The sequence below is a fragment of the Notamacropus eugenii genome, chromosome 7 (genome assembly GCF_028372415.1).
Source record: "Notamacropus eugenii isolate mMacEug1 chromosome 7, mMacEug1.pri_v2, whole genome shotgun sequence".
In the NCBI taxonomy this organism is placed as follows: Eukaryota; Metazoa; Chordata; class Mammalia; order Diprotodontia; family Macropodidae; genus Notamacropus; species Notamacropus eugenii.
This window is the reverse complement of record NC_092878.1, coordinates 51,762,483-51,779,235: the sequence shown is the minus strand read 5'-3', so window position 1 is coordinate 51,779,235 and position 16,753 is coordinate 51,762,483. Positions and strand designations below refer to the sequence as shown.

General features: G+C 36.6%; 1 long non-coding RNA gene across 4 annotated transcripts in view; it reads left to right on the top strand.

Moving 5' to 3' along the window:
* Positions 1-380: 380 nt before the first annotated feature.
* Positions 381-16,753, top strand: part of LOC140514198 (uncharacterized) — a 138,138-nt gene continuing 121,765 nt past the window's right edge. The window contains exon 1 of one of the 4 annotated variants that reach the window (XR_011970467.1): positions 381-536. This is a non-coding gene — a long non-coding RNA (uncharacterized lncRNA). The remainder of the gene's footprint in view (positions 537-16,753) is intronic. The other 3 variants (XR_011970468.1, XR_011970465.1, XR_011970466.1) reach the window with 3 other exon arrangements.

Here is a 16,753-nt window from a genome sequence, read left to right as displayed (position 1 = left end):
TAGATCTGGGAGGGGCCTCAGAGAGCATCTTGTCCAACTCCTTCATTTTACAGTTGGGGAAACTGAAGCCTCGGGAGAGTAAATAACTTGTCTACAGTCACACAAGTGGGAAACACCATATCTGAAATTTGAAACATCCAGATCCTCTGACTCCAGAATCAGCGTTCTTTCCACTACACCACACTGTACTTTCTTCCTTTTTGCCTACCATTTCAAACTCAGGATCAAACAACTTTACACAATTGTGCAGGTGTACTAATTTAATCACTGAGATAAGATTATTATCATGCTCTCTGGGAGTATAGACCATGTCTTCATTGTGTTCTCAAAAACACCTCTACCGGGTACATTGTAAAGTTTTGACAAGTACATGTTGGTTGGTGAATTGACTAACCAGGGGTGGAAAGTACTGAATGCCCTGCCAAGATCCCTCTCAGCCACGTGACTCTAAATTAAAGCTCAAACTTCAACAGATCTGCAAGGAGACAGCACACGGATAAATCTTGAGGCTTTATGAATGGGAGCGGAAAACAGAGGTTAGTCAAAGAGAACAGCTGGGCTATTCTCTAGGACCATGCAATGTGAAAAATCTTTTTTACGGAATGAGGTTTGGAGGTTGTCTGCAATGAAATAAATGTACTGCTGCTCTCTACTGACATTTCCCCCCACTTGTAAGTCTTTAGAGAGCAGTCTTTTTTTCCCCTTTAGCTCTAGAGCAACCATTTAAACCACATAGACACAGAAAATGATCAGCCAGTTTCCGCCTATTGATTGGCTACTTAGACTGGAAAGGATAGAGTGGAAGAAGAATGAAAGGATGTGTATAGGTGAGAGAGCCCTGCTATGAATGTATTCTAGCTTTATTTGCTGCAGACATTAGCGAGCAGTAACAAAATGTCTCAAGGGAATCTAGAACACTAAGAAAGGTACTATGAGTACAGGTCTTACTCATAGGCTGGTATGATTATCATACAGGGGATTTGAAATTACCAAAATTATAAAAATTATCTCCTTTAGGAATCTGAAATCTCTAGCATTAAGCCACTATTTGGGGTTAAGAAATTATGGTTCCATAAGTCCCCTGTTAAGTTCAGATCTGTTCTATGCTAAGTGTAACAGATATATTGCCCATTGGATTATGAGCTCCTTAAGGACAGGAACTGCCTTTTGCCTCTTTTTGTATCTCCAGGGCATAGCACCATGGCTAGCACTTAGTAGACATTTAACAAATGTTTATTGTGACAGTGTAATATGTGATTACCACTGGCTAGAGTTCAGTTAATTTTAGCATTTCCAAAGGCTGAAGGTAATATTTTAAAGATTTTATTTACTTTTAATTTATGAAATAAAACAAGCATTTCTGTAACAGTAGAATTAAAAGAATGATTGCACATGAAACTCAAATCTATTATGTATAGCTTTCTATTCCTTTTAAATATATAATAAAGTTATCATGCAGCTTCCCCCCCCTTTTTTCTCCCCCTCCTTAGGCTGCCATTAGACACCTTAGAGATGGTTGCCATTAGAAACAAATATGCACACACACACATACACACATATATATACACACACACCACATATATACACACACATATATACATAAAATCATTCTATAAGTACTTCTATTTATTAGTTCTTTCTCTGGATGCAGATAGTATCTTTTTCATAGGTCCTTTGCAGTTAATTTAGATATTTAAGATAGTCACAATGACACAGTCATTCAAAGTTGCTTTTAAAACAATCATTGTTCTTAAAATTGTTTTCTGGGGGGCTCAGAATTTAAACCCATGCTTCTTTTTAGGTGTTGGTGTGGATATTAAAATATATTTGGGAATGCTGGGGATGAGAGCTCACCAGGGTTTTACTCTTTATTTCAATACTTCAAGGATCTGTTATTTCACCAGTGTGAGTTTTTCTAGAATCTATGCAGATCACAACTTCACCTTACTATATGGTCTGGAGGAATTTATGTAGGTAGAACAGATTATACAAGCAGGACACAGAAGCAAATGAACTCAGTAAAGTAGCCCAGTAGAGCAAATGTAAGAACACAAACTACTTGGAGGAGGGACTATTGGGAAAGTATTTTGGCAGAAAATAGTGTCAAACTAGCATATTTTACCCCATACTATCAGTTCTAAATGGATGAGCAACTGAAATGCGACCTATACCATAAAATAGAAGAAAATGTAAAGGAATACTTTTCATAACTGCTTAGGGAAATTTTTTAAATAAACAAACAAGAGAAAAATCACAAAACATAGAATAGATCATTGTGATCCCATGAAATTTAAAAGTATATGCATGACCATAATAAATGCAATTAGAATGAGAAGAGTTGCTGTTAAGTAGGAAATTATTTGCATCAAACATGTCTAATAGAAGTCTGATAACCAAGATAAATAGAAAATTAACTCAAATATATTACTTTCTGATGCTAAGCTTAGCATCATATATATATATATATATATATGAGATCATATATATCAAAAAGAATCAAAGTATAAATTATTTTCTTTTTTTCTCAATTATATGTAAAAGAAAATTTTTAACACCTGGTTTTTAAAATATTGAGTTCCAAGTTTTTTCCCTCTGTCTCTTCCTTACTCCTTTATAAGGCAATCCATTTGAAAAAGATTACACATATGCAGTCATGCAAAACATTTCCATTCTAGCCATGTTGCAAAAGGAAATGCAGACAAGAAAACCCCAGAGAAAAATAAAGTAAAAAAAATATGCTTTACTTTGTGTTCAGACTCCATCAGGTTTTATTTTTATTTTTTTTAATGGAGATGGATTGTATTTTTCTTCAAAGCCTTGCAGAATTGTCTTGGATGATTCTATTGCTGAGAATAGCTAAGTCATTCATAGTTCTTCATAGCACAATATTGCTGTTACTGCATACAATTTCTGTCTGTTCACTTTACTTTGCATCAATTCATGTAAGTCTTCCCAAGTGGTTTTTAAGAACATCCCGCTCACCACTAATTATAGCACAATAGATTCCATCACAATCGTGTACAACAATCTGTTCAGTCGTTCTGCAATTGATGGGTATCCCCTCAGTTTCTAGTTCTTTGCCACCGCAAAAAGAAAGGCTATAACTATTTTTGTACAAACCACTCCTTTTTCTTTCTCTTTGATCTCTTTGGGATACAGACCTAGTAGTGCTATTTCTAGGTCAAAGGATATGCACAGTTTTATAGCCCTTTGGGCAGAGTTCCCAATTTTTCTCCAGAATGGTTGGATGACTTCACAATTCCACCAACATTAGTGCATTAGTGTCCTTATTTTTCTACACTTTCTCCAACATTTGTCATTTTTTTTCTGTCATATTAGCCGATCTGATAGATGTGAGGTGGTACTTTAGAGTTGTTTTAATTTGCATTTTCATATGGCTATAGATTGTTTTTCCTTCTTCTGAAAACTGCCTATTCATAGCCTTTGACCATCTATCAGTTGAGGAATGACTCATATTCTTATATATTTGCCTCGATTCTCGAGAATGAGAAATGAGACCTTTATCAGAGAAACTTGCTGTAGATATTTTTGCCCCAGTTTCTTGCTTTCCCCCCAATCTTGCTTGCATTGGGTTTATTTGTGCAAACCCTTTTTAATTTCATGTAATCAAAATGATCTATTTTACTTCCCATGATCTTCTCTACCTCTTGTTTGGTCATAAACTCTTTATTTGTCCATAGATCTGACAGGTAATTTTTTTCCTCACAATTTCCTAATTTGCTTATGATATCACCTTTTATGTCTAAATCATGTATCCATTTTGAGCTTATCTCATACAGTGCAAGATGTTGGTCTATACTTATTTTCACTAAATTACCTGCCTGTTTTCACATCAATTTTTTTTTCAAATAGTGAGTTCTTGTCCCCAAAGCTTAGATCTTTGGTTTTATCAAATATTAGATTGCCCTAGTTGTTTATACCTGCGTATTGTGAACCTAATTTATTCCCATTGATTCAGGACTCTATTTCCTAGCCAGTTCGGATTGTTTTGATGACTGCCAGTTTGCAATGCAGTTTAAGATCTGGAACTGCCATCTTTCTTTACATTATTTTCATTGATCCCTTTGATATTTTTGACTGTCTGTGTTTCTAGATGAATTTTATTACTGTTTTTTCTAGCTCCATAAAATAACTTCTTAGTAGTTTGATTGCTATGACACTGAATAAATTAATTTAGTTTGTATTATCACCTTAATTACATTGGCTCAGCCTACCCAAGAACAACTAATATTTCTCCAGGTATTTAGATCTGACTTTATTTGTATGAATAGTGTTCTGTCATTTTCATAGTCCCTGGAATGTCTTGGCAAGTGGACTCCCAAGTATTTTATATTGTCTATAGTTATTTTAAATGGAATTTCTCTTTCTATTTCATCCTGCTTGACTTTGTGATGATATAATGGTAATGCTGTTGATAATGAGACTTTTCTGAAGTTGTTGCTTCAACTAGTTTTTTAGTTGATTCTCTAACTATACCATTATACCATCTGCAAAGAGATATTGTTTTATTTCCTCATTGTGTATTCTAATTCTTTCAATTTCTTTTTCTTCCCTCACTGCTATAGATAGTTTTTCTAGTACTATATTGAATAGAAGTGGTAGTAGTGAGCATGCCTTCACTCCTGATCTTATTAGAGGTTTCTAGATTATCCCCATTACAGATAATATTTGCTGGTTTTAGATAGATAGTAATTAGCATTATAAGAAAAGCTCCATTCAACCCTATGCTTTCTAGTGCTTTTAATAGGAATGAGTGCTATATTTTGTCAAAAGCTTTTTCTGCATGTATTGATATAATTGTATGATTTTTATTATTTTTGTTATTGATATGGTCAATCATGCTTTAAATTTCCCTAATATTGAATAGGCTCTGCATTTCTGGTATAAATTCTGTCTGGTATGTGTGATCTTTATGATATGTTGCTGTAATTTTGTTAGTATTTTATTTAAAAATTTTGCATGAATATTCATTAGAGAAATTGGTCTGTGGTTTTCTTTCTCTGTTTTCTCTCTTCCTGGTTTAGGTATCAGCACTATATTTTCATTGTAAAAGGAATTTGGTATGACTCCATTTATTTTTATAAATAGTTTACATAGAATTGGAATTAATTATTCTTTAAATGTTTGGTAGAATTCACTTGTGAATCCATCTGGTCTCAAGGATTTTTTCTTCGGGAACTCATCTATGACATTCAATTTCTTTTTTGAATATGGTGTTATTTAAGTATTCTATTCCCTCTTCTTTTAATCTGGGCAATTTATATTTTTGCAAATATTCATCCATCTTACTTAAATTATCAGATTTATTGGCATATAATTGGGCAAAATATCTCTTAATAATTGCTTTAATTTCCTCTTCAGTGATGGTAAATTCACCCTTTTCATTTTTAATACTAGTATTTTGGTTTTCTTTTTTTAAAATTCAAATTTTAAATTTGAAATAATTTTCAAATTAACCAATGGTTGATGTATTTTATTTCCCATAAAACCAGTTCCTGTTTTTTTTTTTATTAATTCAGTAATTTTCTTAGCTTCAATTGATTAAATTCTCCTTTGATTTTCAGGATTTCCAATTTGGTGTTTAAATGGGGATTTTTAATTTATTCTTTTTCTAATTTTTTAAAAGTTGCATACCCAATTCATTGATCTGCTCTATTTTACTGGTGTAAGTGTTTTGAGATATAAAACTTCTCCTAAGTAGTTCTATGGCTGCATTCTATAAATTTTGGTATGTTGTTTCATTGTTGTCATTCTTGTTAATGAAATTTCTTATTGTTTCCATGATTTGTTCTTTGACCCACTCATTCTTTAACATTCAATTATTTGGTCTCCAATTAATTTTTAATCTATGTTTCCACAGTCCTTTATTGAATACAATTTTTATTGAGTTCTATCATATCTAAAATTTCTAAATCATTTTCTAAAATTCTATTTATCTCCTTAACTTCCGTGTTTTTAGTTTTATTGTTAGATTTATCTAGTTCTGAGAGGTGAAAGTTGAGATCCCCACTAGTATAGCTTTACCACCTATTTTGTTCTGTAACTCACTTAATTTTTCCTTTAAGAATTTGGATGCTATGCCATTTGTTGCATTTATGTTATTATTGATATTACCTCATTGACTATGGTACCTTTTAGCAAAATGCAGTTACCTTGATTATCTATTTTTGCTTTTGCTTTTGTTTTGTTTGAGGTCATAATGCTACCTTTGCTTTTTTCCCCTCCACCTCAGCTGAGGCATAATAGATTCTGATCCATTCCCTTATTTATTTTTACAAGGCAATTTGGGTTAAGTGACTTGCCCAGGGTCACACAGCCAGTGTGTCAAGTGTTTGAGGCTGAATTTGAACTCAGGTCCTCCTGGCTCCATGTTGGTGCTCTATCCACCATGTCACCTAGCTGCTTCTCAGCCCCTTATTTTCACTCTATGAGTCTCTCGGTTTCAAGTGCATTCCTTTGTTGGATTCTGATTTTTAGTCTATTCTCCTATTTCCTTTCCTTTTTATGTTCATAGTTATGATTACTTATGATTACTATTTTCTTGTATTCTATTTTTGCTTGTGTTTTCTCTCTCTCTCTCTGTCTCTCTCTCTCTGTCTCTCTCTCTGTCTCTCTCTCTGTCTCTCTCTCTGTCTCTCTGTATATCCTTTCCCTCTTAAAAATTCGGTTTTACCCCCCTTAATGTACCCTCTGCTCTCTCAACCCCCTTTCTACTATCCCCTTCCCTACTTACTTCCCTGTAGGGTAAGATTTATTTCTATACCCAGCTGAGTGTGTATATTATTCCTTCTTTGAGACGATTCCAATCAGAGTAAGGTTTGTTACTTGCTTCCTCCCTCTGCCCCAATTTTCCTCTCCACTGTAAAAGCTCTTCCTTTTGTTCCTCTTTTATGTGAGATAGTTTTTCCCATTCTTCCTCTCTCTTTTCCCTTCTCCTACTTCATTCTTTTTTTTGGTCATCTCTTAATTTTATTTTTTGAAATTGTTCCACCATAGTCAACTCACATTTATGCCCTCTGTCTATGTATATTCCTTTTAACTGCCCTGATAATGAGAAATTTTCTTAGCAGTTACAAATATCACTTTCCCATATGCACATGTAAACAATTTAACTTTATTGAATCCCTTATGATTTCTCTTTCATGTTTACCTTTTTATGGTTCTCTTGAGTCTTCTGTTTGACTGTCATATTTTCTATTTGGCTCTGGTCTTTTCATCAGGAATGCTTAAAAGTCCTATATTTAATTAAGTATCAGTTTTTTCCCCTTGAAAGACTATACTCAGTTTTGTTGGGTAGGTTATTCTTGGTCATAATCCTAGCTCCTTTGCCTTCCAGAATATCGTATTCCAAGCTCTCCAGTTCTTCAAAATGGAAACTGCTAAATCTTGTGTGATTCTGACCATTGCTCTATGATATCTGAATTGTTTCTTTCTGGCTGCCTGAAGTATTTTCTTTTTTATCTGGGAGCTCTGGAATTTAGCTCTAATATTCCTGAAATTTTCATTTTGTGATCTTTTTCAATAGGTCATTGGTGGAGTCTTTTAATTTCTATGCTACCTTCTGGTTCTAAGGCAGTTTTCCTTGATAATCTCTTAAAATATGATGTCTAGGCTGTTTTTCTTTTTTTTCCCTTTCATTGTGGCTTTCAGGTAGTTCAATAATTCCCCCCTCCCAGTATTTTATCTTTTTCAATTACATGTAAAGATAGTTTTTAATATTCTTTTTTTAAATAAGATTTTGAGTTCCAAATTTTGTCCCTCCACTCTTTCTTCCCTCCTCCCCAAGACAGCAAACAACCTGATATAGATTATACATGTAGAATCATGCTAAATATATTTCCACATTAGTCATATGTTATGCAGTTCAGTAATTCTTAAAAGACCTCTCCTTGATTTATTTTCCAGGCCAACTGTTTTCCCAAAGAGATATTTCACATTTGCTTCTATTTTCATTCTATTGGCTTTGTTTTATTGTTTCTTGATATCGCATAGAGTCATTAGCTTCCACTTGCCCAGTTCTAATTTTTTAGGATTTATTTTCTTCAGTGAGTTTTTGTACCTCTTTTCCCATTTGATCAATTCTACATTTAAGGAGTTTTTCTTCAGTGATTTTTTTGTATCTCTTTTTATATTTAACCACTTCTGGGTTTTTTTTTTTTAAAAGATGTTATTTTCTTCAGTTTTTGTGTGTGCCTATTTTACTAAGCTGTGAGCTCTTTTTTTATAATATTCTTGCCTCACTCTCATTTCTTTTACTATTTTTTCCCTCTACCTACCATAATTGGATTTTAAAAATACTTTTTGAGTTCTTCTAGGAATTCTTCTTGTGCTTGTGTTCAATTCATATTCTTTTTCCTCTGAGGTTTTGATTGTAGCTGTTTTGATATCATCATCTTCTTCTGAGTTTGTATCTTAATCTTTGCTGTCACCATAACAACTTTTTAAGGTCAGGTTCTTTTTTTTGTGGTTGTTTGCTCATTTTTTGAGCCTGTTTCTTGACTTATATTTTTAATTTTTCTAATTTTAATTAATTTTTAGTTTTCAGCATTCATATCCACATGATTGAGTTCCAAATTTTTCCCCCATCTCTCCCCTCCCCCACCCCAAAACACCATGCATTCTGATTATCCCTTCCCCCAATCTGTCCTCCCTTCTATCACACCCCTCCCTTCCCTTATCCCCATCTTTTCTCTTTTCTTGTAGGGCAAGATAGATTTCCATATCCCATTATCTGTATTTCTTATTTCCCAGTTGCATGCAAAAACAATTCTCAACACTCATTCCTAAAACTTTGAGTTCCAACTTCTCTCCCTCCTCCCTCCCCAACCATCCCTACTTAGAAATCAAGCAATTAGTCATGTTGCGAAAGATTATATTTTCTTCCATCCTATCCTGTCCCTCATTTATTCTATTCTCTCTTTTGACTTTGTCCTTCCCCTAAAGGGTTTACTTCTAATTACTCCCTCCTCCCATTTGCCCTCCCTTCTATCATCCACCTCACACCCCACTTATCCCTTTGTCCCCTACTTTCCTGCTGTGTAAGATAGATTTTCATACCAGATTGAGTGTGCATGTTATTCCCTCTTTAAGCCAAATGTGAAGAGAGTAAGCTTCAGTTTTTCTGTCTTACCTCTCCCCTTTCCCCCACTATTGAAAAAGCTTTTTCTTGCCTCTTTTATGAGAGACAATTTGTCCCATTCCATTTCTCACTTTCTGCTCCCAATATATTCTTCTCTCACCCCTTAATTTTATTTTTTTAGATATCAACCCTTCCTATTCAACTCACCTTGTGCCCTCTGTCTATATGTATATATATATATATATATATATATATATATATATATATATATATATATATATATATATATATATATATAATCCCTCCAACTAACCAAATACTAAGAAAAGTTTCAAGATTTGCAAACATTCTCTTTCCATGTAGGAATGTAAACAGTTCAACTTTAGTAAGTCCCTTATGATTTCTCTTTCCTGTTTACCTTTCCATGCTTCTCTTGATTCTTGTGTTTGAGAGTCAAATTTTCTGTTCAACTCTGGTCTTTTCATCAAGAATGCTGGAAAGTTCTCTGTTTCTTTGAATGACTATTTTTTCCCCCTGAAGTATTATACTCAGTTTGTCTGGGTAGATGATTCTTGGTTTTAATCCTAGTTCCTTTGCCTTCTGGAATATCATATTCCAAGCCCTTTGATCCCTTAATGTAGAAGCTGCCAGATCCTGTGTTATCCTGATTGTATTTCCACAATACTTGAATTGTTTCTTTCTGTCTCCTTGCAGTATTTTCTCCTTGACCTGGAAACTCTGGAAATTGGTTACAATATTCCTAGGAGTTTTTCTTTTTGGATCCCTTTCAGGAGGTGATCGATGGATTCTTTCAGTATTTATTTTACCCTCTGGTTCTAGAATATCAGGGCAGTTTTCTTTGGTAATTTCATGAAAGATGATGTCTAGGTTCTTTTTTGGATCATGACTTTTAGATAGTCTCATAATTTTTAAATTGTCTCTCCTGGATCTATTTTTCCAAGTCAGTTGTTTTTCTAATGGGATATTTCACATTGTGTTCCATTTTTTTCATTCTTTTGGTTTTGTTTGGCAATTTGTTGGCTTTTCATAAAGTTATTAGCTTCCATCTGTTCCATTCTAATTTTGAAAGAGCTATTTTCTTCAGTGAGCTTTTGAGTATCCTTTTCCATTTGCCTAATTCTGCTTTTTAAAGCACTCTTCTCTTGATTGGCTTTTTGGACTTCTTTTGACATTTGAGTTATTCTATTTTTTAAGGTGTTATTTTCTTCAGCATTTTTTGGGTCTCCTTTAGCAAGCTGTTGACTTGCTTTTCATGATTTTCTTGCATCGCTCTCATTTCTCTCCCCAATTTTTCCTCCACCTCTCTTATTTGATTTTCAAAATCTTTTTTGAACTTTTCCATGGCCTCAGACCATTGCAAATTTATTTTGGAAGTTTTGGGTGCAGAAGCCTTGACTTTGATGTCTTCCTCTAATGGTATGCTTTGTTCTTCCTCATCAGAAAAGATGGAAGAAAATACTTGTTCACCAAGAAAGTAACCTTCTATAGTCTTATTTTTTTCCCTTTTTACTTGACTTTTGAGTCCTTTGTCAAGAGGAGTGTATACTCTAAGGACCTGTAAGTTCTCAGTTCCTCCAAGGTGACACAATCAAAGGAAAGGAGTTTGCTCCTCTCCTGACCTGAGCTGTGGTTTGGGAGCAACCATAAGCTCTTCTGCTGAGGATCTCCAAGTTGAATTCCCTCTCCAGAGCCTCCACCAGCTCCACCAGCCAGTGCTTCTCCTCCCCCAAGAGCTGCCACTAAAGGCTGAAATTCAGATTGGTGGCTGAATTCCCCTGGGGTCTTTAGGCAGAGGGCTCCAAAAATGGACACTATAGCCACCTGGGGCCAGTGTTAGACAGTGTTCTCTTCTCATCCTAGTGAAAGAGCTTTCTCACTGGCTTTTGAAGCTGTCTTTGACATTTGTAGGTTGAGATATTTGGGAACTGCAGCTGTGATTCTTCACCCTGAAGCCTGCTCTGATCTTGTCTGTGATGCACCGCACAGCCAAGAGTGGGCTATGCTTATGGGCTGCACTTTCCTCCAAGCCCGGCATGATAACCCTTTCCTGTTGGCCTTCCAGGCTGTCTTGGGCTGTAAATCTCTTTCATTCTGTAGTTTTGTGGCTTCTGCTGCTCTAGAATTTGTTTAGAGCCATTTTTATATGTATTTTATGGGCTGTGGGGGAAGAGCTTCTACAGGTCCGTCCTTCTGGCTTCACTTACCTGGAGACTATGGTTTCCTCCTTCTTGTCAGTTTTGATGGCTCTCTTTCATCTTTAATCTTGACTTTTATCTTTATGTTAAAGTTGGGCTCTGCTGCTGTGGTATAGGAGTCACTATCTCAAGTTTCAGGTTTCTGATGATGCTGTTTTCAAAGCCAACTTTTAGGGTCTGTATGATCTGCAGAGAGGTGTGATCACTGCTCTCCTGGCTTATGCTCTGGTCTTTATCTAGGAAGTGACCTTGTTCTCCTCTGGCTGCAGGTACTAGTGTTCCTCTTGGCTCTAGAATTGAGACCAGAGTCCCTGGTCCCTTGTTAGTGACCATAAGCACTCTTCTCCATCCAGGGTTCCTGTTCCCTTGGCACCTCAAGCATTCATGCTCCTCTTTGCCCTGGGACTATGAACTGGACTTGCATATGGATAACACAACTAGGTCCTAAAATCAGCACCAGTAAAGGGTCCATTGTAATCTCTTTCTGTCCAGTTGTCCAACCTTCCTCACTGTCTGTAGGCTTAAAGTTCCTAAATCTGCTGCTGCTGCCACTACATTACCTCCAAGGCCTGCTACTGGTGTGGCTGTGGCTGGCCTGTGTTATGCTCCAAGCCCAATCACAACCCCAGTATGATACACCTTTCTTGTTTTGAGCCAGAAAATTGTTTCATCTCAACTTCTTATTCGCTTTGCCCCTCCAGATTTAGATTTTAGGTGTTATTTTAAAGTTGTTTAGAAGAGAATTTGGGAGAGTTCAGGCGGGTTCCTGCCCCTACTCTGGCATCCTGGCTCCATCCACCTCTTTTTATACTTTCAAAGATGTTGTTGAAGTAGTCTTCCAATTTCATGGGTATAACGAACTCCTACTACTGAAGGAGATTGGCAATGACTCTACTATTTAAAGTCATGAGACCCTAAGGTACCCAAACATTAAATAATTTGCCTGGAGTCACATAGCCAATATGGAACACAGGCAGACTTAAATATATCTTTTTAGTCCTCTCTTTGGTTCTCTCTCTACTAAGCTATGCTTTGTCTCATGCAAAGATGCTAAAAGATAGAAACAGTCGATATTGTAGAGTTTGAAGGAAGAAAGACACACTAATCCATTGTAGGTGGTATTTTGGATTGGCCCAACCATTCTGGAAAATAATTTGAAATTATGTAAAAAAATTAAATTATTCACATTTTTTGGTTCTAATGATAAATTACTGTGCATTTCTTTTAAAGATATCAATGATGGAAAATCTTTTCTATATTAAAAATATTCCTAGCAGTGCTTTTAATAATAGCAAGAAGTAAACCAAGATATCCCCTAAAAAGAAAGTGGATGCTTATCAATTAGAGGATGGCTAAAAAAATTGTGGTGTATAGACATAATGGAATATTATCATATATTGGAAATTATAAACATGAAGAATTTAGAGAAACAAGGGAAGACTTGTATGAACTCATTATCTATGTATTCCTGGGCAAGATGCTTAACTTCTCCATGCTTCTGTTTCCTCAGTTGTAAAACATTAAGGTGGAACTAAACAGCCTCTAGAGCCCTTCTAGCTCTAAATTTAGAGCTAGGTCTATAAGCCTATAAATTGATATGAAACAAATAGGAGAATAATATGCACAGAAACATGAATGAAAACAACACTAAGTGGCATCTGAACTTAGATTAAGTGTAGTGAGTGTGTTTTCATCCTTCGTTGCTGAAGAAGACCATGCCATCAGAGACATGATGACATGATTTGCACTTGACTTTGTTTTGAGTGAGGGAGGGGTGTGCAGGTCACCAGCTTCACTTCTCCTCCAGAGCCATCTGAATCCAGTGACCAGATATTCATCAGGATGACTGAAGATAACCCAGGATGAGGTAATTGGGGTTAAGTGACTTGCACACACAGCTAGTGAGTGTCCAGAGTCTGAGGTGAGATTTGAACTCAGGTCCTCCTGACTCCTGCACTGGTGCTTTATCCATTGCACCACCTAGCGGCCAAGAGTGATGAGTAGCCATTGAGTCCAAGGATAGATGAAAAAATATATTGCCTTCTTAAGTGTGATGCAATGAAAATTGAGGGCAGCTAGGTGGCACCATAGTGCACAGAGTATTAGACTGGAAGTCAGGAAGACTCATCTCCCTGAGTTCAAATTTGGCCTCAGACACTTATTAACTGCGTTACCCTAGGCAAGTCACTTAAACATGTTTGCCTCAGTTTCTTTATTTGTAGTATGGACTGGAGAAGGGAATGGCAAACCACTCCAATATCTTGAACAAGAAGACCCCAAATTGGGTCAGTCAGACAGTACTGAAAAATGATTGAACAATATTAACAATGGAAATTGACTGCTGGGTTTTGAATTAGTGAACCTTCAAATCTTGATCTGTCTCTTTCTACCTGTGCAACCTTGGTCTAGCAAGTTAATTTTCCTATTTCTCAGTTTTCCCCATCTGTCTAATGGGAGAGTTGGACTATGTGATTTCTAAGATTCCTTCCAACTTTTATGATCCTACTATTCTCTCATTATAGAGGTGGTGGACAACAGGTATGGAACCTTGCATACACTGTCAGACATAGCGGGTTTTGCTTAACTCTGTTTCTTTATTATAAGGAAGTGTCCTGTATAAGTAGGGGAAGGTTTGTGAATGCAAATTCCTCGAGTTCTGAAAGCATTTCATTTTTGTCTCGGTCTCTTTTGCACCTAGTATAATGACTGGTACATAGCAGATGCTTAATAAATGCTTGTTTATTGATTAAGAAATGGTTTGTTGTTGTTTAGTCATTTTCAGTCATATCTGACTCTTTGTAACCCCGATTATCTTATTTTATTTATTTGTGTATTTATTTGGCAAAGATAATGGAGTGGTTTACCATTTCCTTCCTCAGCTCATTTTCTGGGTGAGGAAACAGACAGTCAGGGTTAAGTGACTTGCCCAGGGTCACACAGCTGATGTCTGAGGTCAGATTTGAACTCAGGAAAATGAGTTTTCCTGACTGGAGGCTCAGCATTCCATCTGCTGCTCCACTTACTTGCCACTAAGAAATGATTAGGCTGTTTTAAAAAGAAAGCACCTATAGAAATTTTTTTTTAAAAAAGTAAAGGAAAAGAAAACATTTTCTGTGACCAAAAAAACCTCACGTTGTGACCAATCTAGTGATGAATTCTATTATGTAGAAATGTATGTCCTCAGAAAACAGATGTATATTCTGTCACCACTTATATACTAGAAGTTTGGTAGGATCTATTCTAACTTGAACTTCACTAAAGTAACTTTTGTAACCCCTCTTTTAAGTCATTAGAATATAGTCACGGTGAAAACCAACTACTAGGTTAAGACTAAATTTAGTAACATAACCCTGAATGCTTAGAAAAAAAAAGAGAGACTAAATTAAAAGACTTTTTTAAAATTGGCAAGCACTAATTTTTTTCCTCCTTCCCATCTCCCCTACCCCATGGCAGGGGGTGAGGGGTGGGAGGGGGAACTGTTATGACAACTATATATAGCAAAGCAAAATAAATCTCCCCATTGTCCATGTCCAAAAATACCTGTCTCGTTCTGCATCTTGAGGTCATCTTGTCTCTGTCAGGAAGTGGGCAGTGTGCTGCATCATGGGTCCTTTGTGATCATGCATAGTCATGGCTTTGATCAGAAATTTATTGAGGATCATTTGAAAAATAATTACATCAACCCGGATTTGCTTTTTAAAGATGTCTAGCATCGCAGAAAAAAATCTGACTTTTTAAAGAACACTTCTCTCTTTCTTTTGATTCAGACTTCTAATTTTATCATCCCAGTGATGAAACAATACAAGTTGGTACCTATGTTACAAAGAAGACTCTGAGAATTTTTTAAAATGACATTGGATGCTGTTTCTTCCTTTTTAAGGAACTGACTCAGTGGTTTTGTAGGTGGGGAGGGCCAGAAGTGAGGCCTTTGTGAGGAGAGACAGAGATAGAGCATGGCCTCCTAGCTTTCAGGTTCCTCAGGTCAACTGAAAGAAAAAAACAATTTCCTTGATTTTTTTTCCTGCTGCATTGGCTTCTGGGTAAAGGCAAGGCCCCTTTCTAAGTGTACAGCACCAGTACAATTAAACAAATGGTATGGGGGTCTGTGTGGGGAAGGACCACTCTCAGTCACCCATGGGTGTACCCTGTGCATGTACATGTGAGTTGAGCGGTCCCTCCAGCTCTGCTTCTCTCCCATAGCTCAGAGTCTTTCTGGAGCATTGCACAACAATGTCTTTGAAGCGGAAAAAAAATTCTGCCATCCCTTTGATGCCCCGTTTGTAATACGGCTTTCCTTTGGCTGGGGGGATTAGTTAAAATTTCATCAGCTGCTTTATGAAAAAAAAATTCCCCCTGTTGTCATATCATGAAAAGGGAAAAAATCTCTTGAAGATGCTTGCCACCCACAAGAAGAAGGAGAAGAATCGTATCTGCTGGTTTTTAGAAAACTTAATTTTTGTTGCCAGGCTCAAAGCTCCTATACTGGAAAGCATTTGGAAACAAATAAGCAAATCATTTCTTTGTTTGGTGGCAAAAAGAAAAAAGAACAAGGGAGGTTTTTAGTGTTTTTAGATGGTCTCATGGTCCTTTCTTTTGGGGGGGGGGTGTTGTATGGTGTGGGCAAATCCTGGCTTGGGTGCCCCTGTAGCTTGGCCATAACCAAAACCCAGGCTGGTTTTCTGCAACTCTGAAGATGTTGTGAGTTTGAACCCGTAGGGGGCAGTGTGACACAAGTCCACGGCCATGCTGTCATTGCCAGCCATCCCACAAACTGGGCTTTTTGACAACAAAGGCAAAAATTGTCTTAAGGGTTGTAAATCTTGGATGCTAAATTTCTGTGCAAGAAGCAGTCATCCTGGTGTCATAATTAAAAATGCTACTGAAACATAAATCCCTTCCCCCCATCCCCTAATCCCCCCCAACTTCCCATTAGTGACTCTCATTTCCCTGCTAGGGAGCTATCATCTGAACTCCCCATTAGCACTAACTGGAGAGGTTTCTAATAGAGTCAGCAGAGAATCTCTCCTTTCGGTCTTCTGGAATGAATGAATGGTAGAGAGTTAAGTCAGGAAAGAGAAGCAGTTCTTCATCTTTAGAACCTCGAGAATTCCTTAAGCATCCACAGAAGAGCTCCGGGTTTGGAGGCAGGAGATGTGAGGTCAGATCCCAGCCGCCACCTTGGACAAATCATTTCAATTCACTGGGCCTCAGTTTCCTCTTCTGTAAAATGAAGGCATAGACTAGATCTTGGAGGTGCCTGCTCCCTTGGTTCTCATGCAAGATGAATATCCTATGGGTCCTTTCCTTTAGGAGTTCAAGGTTGGATAGAGACAATGAATGATGGGTGTCTCTGCTTTCCAAAATGGACATGCTCGAATGAGGCTACTAATGTTCCCTGGTTGTCTTTAGCTTCTACTGTCTGGGGGAAAAGGGCAGA